The sequence below is a fragment of the Phoca vitulina genome, unplaced genomic scaffold (genome assembly GCF_004348235.1).
Source record: "Phoca vitulina isolate PV1807 unplaced genomic scaffold, GSC_HSeal_1.0 scaffold53, whole genome shotgun sequence".
Lineage (NCBI taxonomy): Eukaryota > Metazoa > Chordata > Mammalia > Carnivora > Phocidae > Phoca > Phoca vitulina.
This window is the reverse complement of record NW_022589756.1, coordinates 10,441,635-10,460,101: the sequence shown is the minus strand read 5'-3', so window position 1 is coordinate 10,460,101 and position 18,467 is coordinate 10,441,635. Positions and strand designations below refer to the sequence as shown.

The 18,467-nt window shown below is 42.1% G+C and overlaps 1 long non-coding RNA gene across 1 annotated transcript in view; it reads right to left on the bottom strand.

The window, feature by feature from the left end:
- Window positions 1-282: 282 nt before the first annotated feature.
- LOC116622672 overlaps window positions 283-18,467 on the bottom strand; it is a 24,918-nt gene continuing 6,733 nt past the window's right edge. The window contains exons 2-4 of the long non-coding RNA XR_004297603.1: window positions 7,822-7,978; window positions 6,476-6,527; window positions 283-2,832 (exon numbers count right to left, since the gene is read on the bottom strand). This is a non-coding gene — a long non-coding RNA (uncharacterized LOC116622672). The remainder of the gene's footprint in view (window positions 2,833-6,475; window positions 6,528-7,821; window positions 7,979-18,467) is intronic.

The following is an 18,467-nucleotide window of genomic DNA, read 5'->3' as shown; positions in this document are numbered from 1 at the left end:
TAGAAACCAACCCCTAGATTACTCTGCTAAAGACAGTTAATACTCCTCGCTCAATGGAGCCCCTGTGCGCCTAGCACAGCTCTCTTGTACCATGGAAACTTCTTCCCCAATCCCCTTCCCTACCATCCAGGCCTTCTTCCTGCATTATTTGAGTGTAAAAATATGCCAAGTTCAGCACTAATTCAGCTGATACCCCAGCATCCCTCCCTTCCCACCCACTAGACACCCCCCCCCCCCCCACTTAGCCTTTATTCTTAGAAAAAGCTGGAGACAATGCTTGGAACTACGCCAAAGGCAATTCTTGTCCAAATGGAAAACTCCCACATGCCCTCTTGTTTTGAACTCAACATTCATCTGGGTTTTGTTATATAGACAAAGGGTAAAATCATATAGGTTCCCCGGCCCAAGGAGAAGAAAAGTTTAGGATGAAAAATACTTGGGTTTTAGCTAAGGCATTCGATGACTGGGTTAAACACAGAATCATGATCACAACCATTACATCAGCTACTACTACTTCTTTATCATTTATAAATCCGTAGTTAGCTTGGATTTGCCAGTATTAGGAACAGGAAACCAGGAAGAAAGAGCAATGGAGGCATACTGATGGCAAGACAAAGAGCTGCAGCAGACATGAAAGAAGCTGGAAGTCCAGGAGGGAAGTCCCCTTGGGTGACATCTAAAAGAAGAGGTGGCCAAAATCCTGAGAAAGTATGAGCCCTAGAAGGGAATGAGGCTGTGGGGAGAAGAGGAGACCAAACAAGGACTTGAGGTGATAGCTAATGTTAGACATTCTGAGGAGGGAGAAATGGTAGGGCAGAGGGAGAAAATAAAATGTGGGGAAAGCAGAATATGACAGAGCAAGTGCTTAGTGAATGTCAGGTAGTGACAGAGAGGGAGCACAGTGAGAGCTGGGGAAGGCCTTAGGGTTTGGAAGGAGGTTACTGGTGACCTTAGCAAGGTATCATAACGTCCTCACTCTGGGAAGACAGTAGAAGAGTTAGGACTCACCCAGCCTGAGAACACAGAGGAATAGGGTTTGTCAACCTCATCCCCCATTAGAAGCCAAATCTCTTCAGTAGATACTTCTTTTATCACTCACTGGCTTTGGCTTTGGCTTCGCCATGCTGAGTTTGACTTCGAAGAATCAACAGCTCCATGAAAAAAGAAGTGGCCCAGGCAAGATCCTGATAGTACCAAATGAGGTTCTTCTAACTACACTTCATTCTTACCTGGGAATGTAGTGTTTACCCCAGGGCCCCGTGTCTGGTCAAGAAGATTGGTGCCCCTGCCTCTAAGTGAGGCTTCTTCTCTGCCTTAAGTGTAACTCCTTCCCCAGCTGGCTGAAGATCTACAAGGCTGCCACATGCACACATGCAGAGAGGAAGACAGAGAAATCAAGATGGGCAAGCCCACCCCAGAGAGACAACCCTGGCTCAGGCTATTCCTTCTGCCACCAGAAAGAAAGCCACATCCATGTAGGACACGGGACTTTCACCACATATGGTGACCCTGAACACTAGAAAATGTGGTCCAACTGGTATCTTGAAACCTGGACCCCATCAGTTTAGTGTATCTTTAATTGTCTTATGGAGGAAGAAGTTGGAGGGCAGGGCACAATATATATCTTCCTGACCACCTCCTTAACCCCCCACAAGCTGCTAACAAACGTCAAATGGTGCTTCCTAGGGCTTTGTGATTCGTATCTCTGGACTTTCTAGAGAGTTAACTTTTTAGAAGTGGTTAAATATGGGCAAAAGACCCAAACAGACATTTCTGCAAAGAGGATATACAGGTGGTCAATAAACACATGAAAAGATGTTCAACATCATTAGCCATCAGGGAAATGCAAACTAACCACGTGATAGCACTATACCACCAAAAAATAGTGACAATGCCAAATGCTGGGGAGGATGACGAGAAACGAGACCACTCATACATTGTGGATGGGAAAGTGAAATGGTGCAGCTACTCTGGAAAACATTTTGTCAGTTTCTTACAAATCTAAACATGCAATTACGTGATGACTCAGCAGTTGCGCTCTTGGGCATCTATCTCAAGGATAATGGATATTTATTTTCACACGAAAACCTATACAGGGATGTTTATAGTGATGGTCCAAAAATGAAAATAGCCCAGACATCTTTCAACAGTTGAATGGTTAAAACAGTAATACACCTATATCTTGGAATCCTGCTCAGCAATTAAAAAGGTACAGACTGTTGATACACGCAAGCTCTTGGATGAATCTAAAAACCAAGGCCGTAGAGGGCTGGCTTGCCTGCGAATACCTCAGTTGTCATTTTTATCAGAAGGGAGTTTCAAAGCCATGTTAACTTCTTCAGAGCTCCCCCTCAGATACCTAGGAATTTCCACAGAGTTGTGTCATAGGCCAATGCCAGGCAGGGCAGCCCAAACAGACCTAGAAAGGTGGTCACGGTGTCTGAACATCTGGGACAGGCGAGGCAATCAAGACACTGGGGCCAGAAAACAACAACAACAAAAAAGAGAGTCAAACCAGGATCAAGAAGTGGGAGCCTAGAGGCCTAAAGGAGACAAATTTGGAAGTAGGGGCTGGGACATCACGGGAATCAAAGCTTTGGGAATGGGAAGTAAGTGACTGGTGGCAGGGCAGAGCAGAGCTGCCAGGAAGAGGCAGTGCGTGTTAGCAGCAATGGCGTCCAGGTGGGCCCCCAACCGCAGTCAGCTGGATGTCATTCCCAGTGGTTCCCATGCCCATGTTTCTGCCTCAGGACAATGCTGAATGTGTCCAGCCATTTCCAAAACGTGGACAAACTTCTGTCATCTGTGCCTATAATGGGTTCCCAGCATGCCCTGGATGGAGGGGATAAGGTGGACTTAAGTTCCAGGCAAAATATTGAGGTCCTTTTCACATACAGACAATACTTTTAAAGGGAGCATGCACGCCCCTTTCACATATTAATACACGGAATATATATATTTAAATTATTCTGAGATAATAAAGAAAAAATGTGTCATTATGATTTAAAAGTTCTGATGAATACTCTGGTTTCTCTTCAGATTGTATAAATCTTTCGCCTTTTTAAAAGTTCTGATGATATAAAAATATATATTGCAGAAAATAAAAAGTCTCCTGTAATTCCTTTCCTACCCCATTGAAAATGCCCATATTAACAGTTTGGAATATAGTCTCCTCAAATTTTTTCATGCATATGCTAACTGTATATGTACATATATGTAGACTATTACATACACTTTCTTATTTTTAAAAGTGGGATTTAAAAAATGGGGTGCCTATAATATTGCAAATGGTGTTACTTAATATCTCTCATAACAAAGCTTTTTCAAGGGACTAAACATGAATTAACTTTGTGTAAGTCAAAAATGTCTGAAAGGACTTCTAGAGATTTCCTTAAACTATCCCCTGATGTATTTGTGCTCCATGATCATGGCCTCCTCTTCACCATCTCCTCAATTCAGCAATGACCCAAGCTAGTGGCTTAACAGGTCTCCGATTCTATGGGATTCTAGGTCCAAAGATAGCCGCTGCCCCAGGAATCTCTCTCATCTGTTACCCGTGCTGCAATCGCTACTGGACAGATCAAGATGGTGGCCTTGTTGTGCAGTTAAAAAACAAAACTGTATGCACTCCAATACAAACAGCCATCTCTTTAGTTCCTTCTCCACATCAGGTGCTGTCTTAAACTATGTAAGGATTTCATTTTGGACATTCTATTAAATGGCTCCATTTAACAAGCATCACAACCCTTTGAGGGAGGCACCATTATTTTCCCTAACAAATGGGGCACAGAACATTTAGTAGCCTGCCCAGGGTCAGCAACTGGCAAATGGCAGAAAAAGACACAAGAGGGACAGGGACATGAAAAATAAGGAAGGGGATGCGGCGCCTGGGTGGCTCAGTCGGTTAAGTGGCTGCCTTTGGCTCAGGTCATTATCCCAGGGTCCTGGGATCGAGCCCCACATCGGGCTCCCTGCTCAGTGGAAAGTCTGCTTCTCCCTCTTCCTCTGCCTCTCCCCCTGCTTGTGAACTCTCTCTCTCTTTCTCTGTCAAATAAATAAATAAAATCTTAAAAAAAAAAAAAAAAAGAATAGGGAAGGGGCAGAATCAGACCCAAGAACTGCCTATAATTCTCAGGGCAAACAACAGTGGCCACTTGGGGTATTACTGTGCTACAGCTCACTAGGCATCCTGGTATGATTTCTACATTAATTCTCACAGCAACCCTCTGGGATAGCAGATGAAGAATCAGAGAGAGGACATAACTTGCAGGTGTCAGAGCTAGATTTGAACCCTCTAACTTTGGAGCTCGCTCTGTTAATTACTCCACCAAAGAAAATCACTACAGGGAGGGCAGACTACACAAATAGAAATCCATAGGCTGTGAATTGCTTACCTAGAGAGCAGCAGAAGCCAGAAAGAAGATTCTAGAAGGCGTCAGGGAGAGGCAAGAATAGGGCTTGGGAAACCTCCTTAGGAGATTGCAGAATCTCCACTCGTAATTGCCATGGTCCCTGCCTGACAAGATGCTTTCCCACTCTCAGGACCGGCCAGTGGCAGGAGTGGGGGAGTGGGGAGCGTGGGTCTCAGTTAGCAACTCAGGTCTGGAAACCCTCTCAAGCACTGACTAAGTCAGCCATCACACATCCTTTTCCATCACCCAACTCCCACCCTGTGGGTCTATTCATTCACTTTGCAGGCACCTCCCTGCTCTCATCCCCATCACCCTCCCCTCTCCCACCTGCAGCCCTGAAAATATCTCAAGATACAAGAAACTAAATGTCACCCCTTCACTCAAGGGCTAGAGAAGGCTAATAGAAGACAATAAAGAAAAAAATTGTAAGGCAGTGAGGAAATCAGATTTTTTTTTCTTTTGACATCACTGTGTGAATTTGATCTCTGGGATGTGATTTTCCACTGTTGAGCTTTACAGATTTTGTGAAGGCTAAAGCTTGAAGCCCTAACATTTTGATAGGAAGTATAAACAGAGGAGGAGTCTCAGGCCAGCCCTGCTGCCAGGGAGCCAGAAGGCATTTCTGGACCGGGATCAATAGAGCCTTCCTTTCGCAAGGCTCTTGGCTCACTAATACATTCTCCTGACAGTGTAGCAAAATAGACTCCCCACCCCCCACCGCCCCGCCAGGGAATGGGTAGATAAATCTCAGCAAGACATCATACCAAGCACCCATTTCTGGTGTCTTGGATCTGAGAATGGGAAGGTGCTTCTCAACCTGTGTTCCTCATGTGGCCGGAGGCAGGCTTTGGCAGTACTGCGGGAGACACCCCTCCAGGGAGGGGATGAGTCTTCCATTCTTTGGGTAATAGCCACTGGATTGGCACATTCGGGGAGTTTATATTAGACGCAGCTTCCCCGATAACTGACAAAAACAGACTCCCTGGACTGTGTCGGTCCTCCTCAGGAGAAATATCCCCAAAGGCTGGTGCAGGAAGGGTGGAGCAGGGCCCACAGTGAAGTTCCACGGCAGAATTAGCTTTAAATAAACGAGAAAACCAAGCTATTTCCGTCAGCCTGCTTCCAGACTCCCGTATCTCAACTGCCACAACATACAGTTCTATGGAAATTCAGAATGCTCTTTGAAATGTTTACAGTTTGGTTTTGGTGGCAGTGGTGGTGGTGGGTGTTTTTGTTTTTTTGTTTTTGTTTCTGTAATAGAAGTCATCCAGAGCACATGATATCTTATTTCTGCTTTATGCCATTTTAGGCTTATCTGTCTTCACTAGTGAATAATTGATTTGAAGGTAAAATCTGGTATGTTGGCTTAAAACTTCCATGGTTCTAACTTGCTTGCTACTGTATAGGACAATTTTACTTTTTAAAGACTTGACTTTTGTGGGTATACATAGCTGGTACACAAATTGTAGAAAACTTGAGATATTTAGAAAGTATTAGGAATCTCTGCTTCCAGCCATAATGGAGTAACAGGGACTGGATCTATCCATTCATCTAGAACAACACAAAACTGGACAAAAGATACAAAACACTGGTTTTCAGACATTGAGCGGTAGGCAGTGAAGAACTGTGCCCATGCCCCGCCCCCCCACCCCCCCACCCCGAGAGATGGGACATAAAGGATGTGAGCCCTCTGATTGACCTTGTTTCCTGCCTGGAGAGAGTTTCCAGGCTGCACATGGAGTGGGGGGGGGGGGCAACAGAACCCAGAGGTCTCACAGAGCTGAGGAGACACAGATCAAGGTAGTGAGAATCCACAGGGCTGTGTTTGGAGAAAAGGTAACTGTACCGAGGGCTCCACATACCATCAGCGGGGACGCCTCCAGTCTTCCAGTGAGCACTGAGCAAGGGACCCATGTACAGAAATGACGTGGAAGGAACTACCCAAGAAAAACAGGCAGAAAAATCCCCAGAGCTTATGCAGGGCCAAGAATAACCTGTGTTTCCTGAGCAGGAAGAACTCCGAACACATGGAGCATTAAATAGAATCCTCAGAAGAGTCTTACCTCAGTCATGGGACCAGATGACACCTAAACTAAAGGACTGGTGGGCGCCCACCTAAGAAAAATTAAAAGAAAGTCTTGAGAAGATCAAATTGTTCCCAAAAAACCTAACCTACCCCAGAACGAAATATTTAAAGGAATACAAATCCTCCAACACCCAATAATATAACACAGAATTCTTGTCATGGCATAAAAAAGTCATCAGGTTTGTGAAGAAGCAGGAACATATGAACCATAACCAGGAGAAAACCTTAAAAAGCATTTGGAAGATCAAAAAATAACAATAAACTTAACAACAAGAAATGACCTTAATGATGCAGGTATTATTGCCTTTTAGGCTTTTATTCAGTACATTAAGCTTTTATTAATTAATTAATTAATTTGAGAGAGAGAGAGGGAGAAAGAGGGAGAGAGAATCTGAAGCAGACTCCACACTGAGCACAGAGCGACTGAGCCACCCAGGTGCCCCTTGGTACATATTTTTTAAATTACTGAAATTATGGGGCACCTGGGTGGCTCAATCAGTTAAGTGTCTGCCTTCGGCTCAGGTCATGATCCCAGGAGCCCCATGTTGGGCTCTCTGCTCAGTGGGGAGCCTGCTTCTCCTTCTTCTTCTCTCTGCTGCTCCCCCTGCCTGTGCTCTCTCTGTCTCTGTCAAATAAATAAATAAAATCTTAAAAAAACTTACTGAAATTACATCAACTATGGATGACCAGATGTGGGTATAACTTGGTAAGCATTTCCCCATGTGTGTTATTTTTTTTTTGGTGATAAGAACCAACACTCATTTGGGTTACCTCAAATAACAGGAAGTGTATTATGAGGAGACCACCAGGTAATAAGGAAAGAGGGTTCTCAGCTAAATTGACCAAGGGAGAAAAAAAAAGAAATAATTGGACCTCGCAGGAAGCGAAGGAATGAGAATTGCTCAGAACCAGAGCAGCTCCAGCACATCAACAGGAGCTATGAATATTCCCAATGATGCCCCACCTTAACAAGCCTCACCCCTCACCATCTCAGTATTCCTCCTCTTTGTATGTCATCTTGCTGCATCTGTTGTACAGAATGGTTTCTGGTCTGGATCATTCAAATCACCTGACTTTCAACCAAATTGAAAACACTTTACATTAAGGGTTTGAGAGCAGAGATGACAATGACACTCATTCTCTTGGTTATGATCCCATGACAGGACCTTAGCATCATTAGGACATTCCTCTCACTCCCTCCGTTCAGGAGGCTATGGCTGAAAGCAGAGGCACTGTGGGTGAGCCTCCTTCAGTCAGAACTTGCCTGCACTGGATAGCCATCCAAGAAAAAGTCAAATGTTGGGGTACATATATCAGCATCACCTGAACAGAAAGCATACACGGACTACAGCAACCTCCTTCATGACCACAGGGCTCAACTTCCAGCTCTCGGCCATCAAGACGGGGCCATCCACGTCCAGCAAGTTTGTTCTAGTAGAAGCAGGGAATTGTTTTTCATGGGTCATTTCTCCATAAAACCCTGTAAAAGGAGTGAGGGTCTATTTACTATTGGATTTGTTACTCTACCTTATTTAGAGTTGGTACAATATTATCTTTGAGTCCTTGTATTTATGTAAATGAAAAAATCCTCAATATCTAATCTTAAACATTGTCAGTGTTGTTTTTTTGTCCCCAACATTCCATTATGAAAAATTTCCAGCATGAAGTGAAGCTGGAAGAATATTATAGTGAACATCCACTGAGATTTTACTACCTCCTATGTCACACATTCACACATCTATCCTCTCTCTATCCATTAATCCCACCTATTTGGGGGGCATTTCAGAGTAAATTGCACACATCAGAATATGTCCCCTTAAATAGTTCAGCATAAATGTTGTTACTTAAGTTTCAATGTTTGCTAACAGTTTTTTCCATGTATACACAAAAAATGTGCAAATCATAAGAGTACACCTCTGAGTTCCCCCCAAAAAAGGCATTGAACTGTGTAGCCCAAATGGTTATCAAAATCTATGACACCATCATCACCCCTGAAAATTTCCTTGTGACCCTTCCCAGTCAATGTGTGCTCTGCTCTCCCAGAGACAACAGCTGTTCTGATTTTGTCACACCTAGATTTGTTTTGCCCTTCTAGAATTTCATATAAAATGGAATCGTAGAGTATATACTTCTTTCACTGAGAACCATGTTTTTGAGATTAATTCAGGGGACAGCAAATTTTCTCTTAATATTTTTAGGTAGTAACTTTTTTAGCCTTTGGGACCAGACAATCTTTTGAAACTACTCAACTCTGCTGATGTAGTCAGAAAACAGCCCAACAAAAGATAAACGAGTGGGCGTGGCTGTTCCAATAAAACTTTGTTTACAAACACAGGTAGCAGGCCCATAGGCCATGGTTTGCCAAGCCCATTAAATGTCATTGTGTCTGTGAGTAGTTTGTCTTCACTGCTGAGTAGTATTCCATTGTAGGAATGTGCCAATTTATTTATCCATTTGCCAGGTGCTTATCACAGGGGCTGCTTCTAGTTTTTAACTATTATGAATAAAGCCTCAATGAACAATCTTTTACAAGTGGTTTTGTAAAAATGTTTTCATTTCTCCTGAGTAAATACCTAGAATTAGAATTGCTGGGGCATAGGGTAGATTTATTTTTACTTTTATTCTAAATACATAGAAAATAAACAACAAAAAACAGCTACCAGGCGTCAGTGTGACTTTTACTTCTCTTTCACCAGGGAGAGATAATTATAACCACATTCTGTGAAAATTTCTTCTCTCACTGAAACTTCTCTCCCTCTCCTGCCCTTTCCTTCCTTTCAAAGTGGGATCATCACAAACAAAACTTTAAAAACATACTTCGCATGCCTATCTCTACTACCTAGCTCCTTCTTTCTACTTCCTAGCCCAGACTGCCAGGAGGAAGATTGACTAGTTCAGCTGATCACCGTCCTCCCATGCATGGCCAGCTTTTCACTGGCATAGACTAGTGGCGTGGCGTGGCTGCACACCTCATCCAATCAGCTCTGGCCTGGCGAAGTGGTTCAGAGGGTAGAGATGGGGCTTCTATAAAGGAAACAACCCAGGGCTCCCACTCTTAGCTGAGCACTGTCCTATAGTGAGGATGGTAAATGTGGCTGGCGTCTTAACTGACACATAACTATAGCGATTAATAATTCCCCTATTGTTGGGGACTTTGTTTTCAATTTTTCATCTCACATCTTAGGCTGCAAAAGACATGTTGGGACACAAATATTTGCATGAAATTGGTAACATTTCCTTCCAGACTCCCTAGAAGCCATATTACTGGGTATAAATATGTGACATCAGTGATTCTCCCACTTTGGCATCAACATTATTTGCAGGGCTCCTAGTTTCTGTTTCAGGAGGGCTAGTGCGGGGGCATGAGAATTTGCATTTCTAACAAGTTCCCAGGTGATGCTGACCTGGGAAGAGGAATTTTTTTTCTTCTTCTGATGCTTTTACAGCACTTTGTGCCACTTGAAAATATTTAACACAATCTGCCTTGCCTTAGAGTTAAGTTTGCACGTATTCATTTCCTCCCTAGAATAGGAGCTCCATAGGTTCTGTATTGTTTATCTTTGTATGCCCTAAAGTGCTAAGCAAGAATAGTGTGTTTAAAAAAAAAAAAAAAAAAAGCAGCTTGTTATGTCCTTAATCTGCCACCTAATTTCCTTGTTATTGTCTCCTTGTGGTATTAATGCTATCCCAACTTCCCCCAATTTTATTTGCAGACACTTAAAACTAGTTGCCACTTAAACTTTGGTTGCTTGTTTTGATTTCTGATAAGCAATAGCTGTAATTTTTCATGTCTGGATTTTACACCCCCTCTTGTCATTAAGTACCCTTGATCCAAATTTTCCTTGGGGTGGGTGATAGTGGAAGGAGGTTGTAAAGGAAGTTAGGATGGGTTTGCATAAACAGTGCCAAAAAGGCATAAACCGAGATCTTAAAATTAAATTTTACCATTAGCATCCTTGAAATCAAAATCAAAATGAGATGTTTGTGAAAGACCTGGAAAGTAGTAAAGCGCTCTCTAAATTATGGAATTTTTATTTTTTTAAAGATTTTATTTATTTATTTGAGAGAGAGAAAGTGAGCACAGGTGGGGTGAGGGGCAGAGGGAGAAACAGACTCCCCACTGAGCAGGGAGCCCAATGCAGGGCTCGATCCCGGGACTCCAGGATCATGACCTGAGCCGAAGACAGATGCTTAACCGACTGAGCCACCTATGTGTCCCTAAATTATGGAATTTTTAATATAACACCCTAGGTCATATAATAAACAGAGGAGAGGAAAACACTTAGAAAGTAACTTGCCCAATTTTATCCCTGTCACAGTTCACACAGACAAAAATCAAACATACTTAGAACATTTGGACCAAAATGCAGAAACTAGAGGGTGGATAAACAGCACATTCAGACCAAAGTTAGGAGAGTCCCCATGAGTTTGTATCACAGGAACCAGAAAAAAGTTCTTTTGACTCAGATTTGTGGTATTTCCACCCCCAACAGTAAAAGGGTAAAATGTTTCAAATGAACTGGCCCTAACTGCCTCAGAACATCTTAAGTGAGAATCTTCCCCCCTGGTTTATTTCACACATATCCTACAACCTCCCTCTTCATCCAAGGTGTGTGAGATCCCAGAACCTCCCCCTTCATCCAAAGTTGTCATCTAGAAGAGGACCCACAACCCATTTTCAAGATTTTTGTTTGATATGCGGTTTGCAATTACATATATGAAATGCTTACTATCCATTTTTTAAATTATTTATTTATTTATTTATTTTAGGGGGGAGGGACAGAGGAAGAGAGAGAATCTCCAGCAGACTCACCACTGAGCATGAAGCCCATTGTGGGGCTTGATCTCACAACCCTGAGATCATGAACTGAGATCATGACCTGAGCTGAAACCAGGAGTCAGCCACTCAACTGACTGAGCCACTCAGGTGCCCCGCTTACTATCCCTTTTCACAAAGTTTTCCTAGTCATCTCCTGATAGGATGAAGCCTGTCCTCTCCTAGATTTCTCAAGAAAGGCTCATGGTTGTGGAATGTTTAAAACTGGTTTTCTATAGACTTGACACTTGAAGGATAACTAGGCTGGATATAAAATTCTTGATTCATATTCTCTTTCCTTGAGTTTCTTAAAAATTGTTGCTCCATGGTTGCCTTGCTTTCTACATTGATATTGAGAGGTCTGATGTTGACCTAATTCTTTTGTCCTTACTATTGTAAAAAATTAATTAGTTATTAACTTGTTTACATTTATTATTATTATTATTTTGCTTGGGGATTTTTCTCTTGAGAAAGTCTAATAATTTCGCTAGAATATGTCTTGGAGTTGATTGTTGTGGCTCAGTTTTCCCAGGTACTTGATAGACTTTTAAAATATGTAGAATCAGGGGGGCGGAGCAAGATGGCGGAGGAGTAGGAGACCTGGATTTTGTCTCCTCTCAGGAATTCAGCTGGATAAGGATCAAACCATTCTGAACACCTACAAACTCAACAGGAGATCGAAGAAAAGAATAGCAACAACTCTCTGAACAGAAAAGCGACCACTTTCTGGAAGGTAGGACGTGCGGAGAAGTGAATCCGAGGCGATATTCGGGAGGATAGACGGCAGGGGAGGGGCCTCCGTCGGCCGCTTCTGGCAAGTGATAGAGCCGCGGAGCACAAAATCGGAACTTTTAGAAGTCGGCTCCGCTGAGGGACGTCACTCTGGTGGCTAAGTGGGGGGTGGAACCCTCGCGGGACAGTGTGGTCTCAGGACCCTGGGGGTCACAGAAAAACCGGGGGTGCCTGAGTGCGGCAGAGCTCCCAGGTATCGGAGTGGGGAAGCCGGCTGCAGAGATGGAGCCCAGGCGCGGGCTCTCAGCTCGGGGTTGCCATAAACCATGATCCACGGCACAGTCGGGCCACTGCTCCTCCAGCAGGGACCCAACAAGCGGCAGATCCGGGGAGACTCACCTTCTTCCCCCGGGAGGAGCGGCGCAGGAGCGCACCGCGGGGATCTGCTGGGTTTGGAGACTCCACCCGGGGTCAGGTGCCAGAGATAAAAACGCGCGGTCGCGGGCCGGGTGAGCGCGGAGTGCGGACGGAGACTGGGGAGACGGGAGTGACTGACGGCTTTTCTCTGGGGGTGCACTGAGGAGCGGGGCCCCAAGTTCTCGGCTCCTCCTCCGGCTCCTCCGGGGCGGAGATTGGGAGGCCGCCATTTTCACTCTCCGCCTCCAAAGCTGTACGGAAAGCTTGCTGGGAACAAAAGCTCCCGAGGGCAAACCCGAGCAGATTACTTAGCCCGGACCGGCAAGGGCGGGGCAATTCTGCCTCCGGCAAAGACATTTGGAAACCACGGCAACAGGCCCCTCCCCCAGAAAATCAGCGAGAACAGCCAGACAAGACCAGGTTTACCAATCAGTGAGAACGGCAGAACTCCAGCGCTAGGGGAATACTGCACATAGAATTCATGGCTTTTTTACCATGATTCTTTAGTCTTTCAAAGTTAATTATTTTTTTTAACTGTCTTTTTTTCTTTTTTCTTTTTTTGAATTTTTCTTTTTCCCTTTTTCAACCAACATCTTATCAATCCCTTTTTTAAAAAACATTTTTATTTTTCATTTTTAGAGTCATATTCTATCCCTTCATAGTAGTTACGCATATTTTTGGCATATATATATAAGTTGTTCTCTCTTTAAAATTTTGAGATAGTTTCTTCGAACAGATCAAAATATACTCTAAATCTCTAGTGTATGGTTTTTTCCTACTCCCCTTCCTGATCACATTCTCTCCCTTTTTCTTTTCTTTTTTTTTTTTTTTTAAAATCCTCTTCTTTCTTTTTTCAAACAAATTATCAATTCCTTTTATAAAATTTTTTATAATTTCCATCTTTACAGTCATATTCCATCCCTTCATCATATCAACCCTTATTTTTGTACATATATAAGTTTTTCTTTCTTTAAAATTTTGGGAGGCACTTTCTTTTAACAGACCAAAATACACCCAAAATCTAGTGTGTGGCACTGATCTATAAACCAGCCTGATCATATTTGATCACATTCTGTTTTTGTTTTGTTTTGTTTTGTTCTGTTTTTGTTTGTTTTTATCTTTATCTTTATCTTTTTCTTTTTTCTTTTTTTCTTTCTTTTTCTTTTTTCTCTCTTTCCCTTTCTTTTCCCACTGCTTCAGGTCTTTTCTGATTTGTTTAGAGTATAATTTCTGGGGACATTGTTACCCTGCTAGCATTTTGTTCTCTCATTAATCTATTCTCCTCTGCACAAAATGACAAGATGGAAAAAATCACCTCAACAAAAAGAACAAGAGGTAGTACCGACTGCCAGGGACCTACTCAATATGGACATTAGTACGATGTCAGATCTAGAGTTCAGAATCATCACTTTAAAGATACTAGCTGGGCTTGAAAAAAGCATGGAGGTTATTAGAGAAACCCTTTCTGGAGAAGTAAAAGAACTAAAATCTAACCAAGTAGAAATCAAAAAGGCTATTAATGAGGTGCAATCAAATATGGGGGCACTAACAGTTAGGATAAATGAGGCAGAAGAGAGAATCAGTGAGATAGAAGACCAAATGATGGAAAATAAAGAAGCTGAGAAAAAGAGAGATAAACAACTACTGGATCACGAGGGCAGAATTCGAGAGATAAACGATACCATAAGACGAAACAACATTAGAATAATTGGGATCCCAGAAGAAGAAGAAAGAGAGAGAGGGGCAGAAAGTATAATGGAGCAAATTATAGCAGAGAACTTCCCTAATTTGGGGAAGGAAACAGGCATCAAAATCCAGGAAGCACAGAGAACCCCTCTCAAAATCAATAAAAATAGGTCAACACCCCGACATCTAATAGTAAAACTTACAAGTCTCAGAGACAAAGAGAAAATCCTGAAAGCAGCTCGGGAGAAGAGATATGTAACCTACAATGGTAGAAACATTAGATTGGCAACAGACTTATCCACAGAGACCTGGCAGGCCAGAAAGGACTGGCAGGATAGATTCAGAGCACTAAATGAAAAAAATATGCAGCCAAGAATACTATATCCAGCTAGGCTGTCATTGAAAATTGAAGGAGAGATAAAAACCTTCCAGGACCAACAAAAACTAAAGGAATTTGCAAACACGAAACCAGCCCTACAAGAAATCTTGAAAGGGGTCCTCTAAGCAAAGAGAGAGCCTAAAAGGAACATAGACCAGAAAGGAACACAAACAATATACAGTAACAGTCACTTTACAGGCAATACAATGACACTAAATTCCTATCTTTCAATAGTTACCCTGAATGTAAATGGGCTAAATGCCCCAATCAAAAGACACAGGCTATCAGATTGGATTAAAAAACAAGACCCATCGATATGCTGTCTGCAAGAGACTCATTTTGGAACCAAAGACACCCCCAGATTTAAAGTGAGGGGGTGGAAAACAATTTACCATGCTAAGGGACACCAAAAGAAAGCTGGGGTGGCAATCCTTATATCAGACAAATTAGATTTTAAACCAAAGACTGTAATAAGAGATGAGGAAGGACACTATATCCTACTTAAAGGGTCTATCCAACAAGAAGATCTAACAATTGTAAATATCTATGCCCCTAACATGGGAGCAGCCAATTATATAAGGCAATTGATAACAAAAGCAAAGAAACACATCGACAACAATACAATAATAGTGGGGGACTTTAACACCCCCCTCACTGAAATGGACAGATCGTCTAAGCAAAAGATCAACAAGGAAATAAAGACTTTAAATGACACACTGGACCAAATGGACTTCACAGACATATTCAGAACATTCCATCCCAAAGCAAAGGAATACACATTCTTCTCTAGTGCCCATGGAACATTCTCCAGAATAGATCACATCCTAGGTCATAAATCAGGTCTCAACCGGTACCAAAAGATTGGGATCATTCCCTGCCTATTTTCAGACCACAATGCTTTGAAACTAGAACTCAATCACAAGAGGAAAGTCGGAAAGAACTCAAATACATGGAGGCTAAAGAGCATCCTACTAAAGAATGAATGGGTCAACCAGGAAATTAAAGAAGAATTTAAAAAATTCATGGAAACCAATGAAAATGAAAACACAACTACTCAAAATCTTTGGGATACAGCAAAGGCAGTCCTAAGAGGAAAGTATATAGCAATACAAGCCTTTCTCAAGAAACAAGAAAGGTCTCAAGTACACAACCTAACCCTACACCTAAAGGAGCTGGAGAAAGAACAGCAAATAAAGCCTAAACCCAGCAGGAGAAGAGAAATAATAAAGATCAGAGCAGAAATCAATGAAATAGAAACCAAAAGAACAGTAGAACAGATCAACGAAACTAGGAGCTGGTTCTTTGAAAGAATTAACAAGATTGATAAACAGGCCAGACTTATCAAAAAGAAAAGAGAAATGACCCAAATGAACAAAATCATGAATGAAAGAGGAGAGATCACAACCAACACCAAGGAAATACAAACAATTATAAGAACATATTATGAACAACTCTATGCCAGCAAATTAGATAACCTGGAAGAAATGGATGCATTCCTAGAGACGTATCAACTACCAAAACTGAACCAGGAAGAAATAGAAAACCTGAACAGACCTATAACCACTAAGGAAATTGAAGCAGTCATCAAAAATCTCCCAAAACACAAAAGCCCAGGGCCAGATGGCTTCCCAGGGGAATTCTACCAAACATTTAAAGAAGAATTAGTACCTATTCTTCTGAAACTGTTCCAAAAAATAGAAATGGAAGGAAAACCTCCAAACTCATTTTATGAGGCCAGCATTACCTTGATCGCAAAACCAAAGACCCCATCAAAAAGGAGAATTACAGACCAATATCCCTGATGAACATGGATGCAAAAATTCTCACCAAAATACTAGCCAATAGGATCCAACAGTACATTAAAAGGATTATTCACCACGACCAAGTGGGATTTATCCCTGGGCTGCAAGGTTGGTTCAACATCCGCAAATCAATCAACATGATACAATACATTAACAAAAGAAAGAACAAGAATCATATGATCCTCTCAATAGATGCAGAAAAAGCATTTGACAAAGTACAGCATCCTTTCTTGATCAAAACTCTTCAGAGTATAGGCATAGAGGGTACATACCTCAATATCATAAAAGCCATCTATGAAAAGCCTACAGCGAATATCATTCTCAATGGGGAAAAACTGAGAGCTTTCCCCCTAAGGTCAGGAACGCGGCAGGGATGTCCACTATCACCACTGCTATTCAACATAGTATTGGAAGTCCTAGCCACAGCAATCAGACAACAAAAAGAAATAAAAGGCATCCAAATCGGCAAAGAAGAAGTCAAACTCTCACTCTTTGCAGATGATATGATACTTTATGTGGAAAATCCCAAAGACTCCACCCCAAAACTGCTAGAACTCATACAGGAATTCAGTCAAGTGGCAGGATATAAAATCAATGCACAGAAGTCAGTGGCATTCCTATACACCAACAACAAGTCAGAAGAAAGAGAAATTAAGGAGTCGATCCCATTTACAATTGCACCCAAAACCATAAGATACCTAGGAATAAATCTAACCAAAGAGGCAAAGGATCTGTACTCAGAAAACTATAAAATACTCATGAAAGAAATTGAGGAAGACACAAAGAAATGGAAAAACGTTCCATGCTCATGGATTGGAAGAACAAATATTGTGAAGATGTCAATGCTACCTAGAGCAATCTACACATTCAATGCAATCCCCATCAAAATACCATCCACTTTTTTCAAAGAAATGGAACAAATAATCCTAAAATTTGTATGGAACCAAAAAAGACCCTGAATAGCCAGAGGAATGTTGAAAAAGAAAAGCAAAGCTGGCGGCATCACAATTCCCGACTTCCAGCTCTACTACAAAGCTGTAATCATCAAGACAGTATGGTACTGGCACAAAAACAGACACCTAGATCAATGGAACAGAATAGAGATCCCAGAAATGGACCCTCAACTCTATGGTCAACTAATCTTTGACAAAGCAGGAAAGAATGTCCAATGGAAAAAAGACAGTCTCTTCAACAAATGGTGTTGGGAAAATTGGACAGCCACATGCAGAAGAATGAAACTGGACCATTTCCTTACACCACACACAAAAATAGACTCCAAATGGTTGAAAGACCTCAATGTGAGACAGGAGTCCATCAAAATCCTAAAGGAGAACACAGGCAGCAACCTCTTCGACCTCAACCGCAGCAACTTCTTCCTAGCAACATCGCCAAAGGCAAGGGAAGCAAGGGCAAAAATGAACTATTGGGACTTCATCAAGATAAAAAGCTTTTGCAAAGCAAAGGAAACAGTCAACAAAACCAAAAGACAACTGACAGAATGGGAGAAGATATTTGCAAATGACATATCAGATAAAGGGCTAGTATCCAAAATCTATAAAGAACTCATCAAACTCAACACCAAAAGAACAAAGAATCCAATCAAGAAATGGGCAGAAGACATGAACAGACATTTTTCCAAAGAAGACATCCAAATGGCCAACAGACACATGAAAAAGTGTTCAATATTGCTTGGCATCAGGGAAATCCAAATCAAAACCTCAATGAGATACCACCTCACACCAGTCAGAATGGCTAAAATTAACAAGTCAGGAAATGACAGATGTTGGCGGGGATGCGGAGAAAGGGGAACCCTCCTACACTGTTGGTGGGAATGCAAGCTGGTGCAGCCACTCTGGAAAACAGTATGGAGGTTCCTCAAAAAGTTGAAAATAGAGCTACCATATGATCCAGCAATTGCACTACTGGGTATTTACCCCAAAGATACAAAAGGAGGGACCCGAAAGGGTATGTGCATCCCGATGTTTATAGCAGCAATGTCCACAATAGCCAAACTGTGGAAAGAGCCAAGATGTCCATCAACAGATGAATGGATAAAGAAGATGTGGTATATATATACAATGGAATATTATGCAGCCATCAAAAGGAATGAGATCTTGCCATTTGCAACGACGTGGAT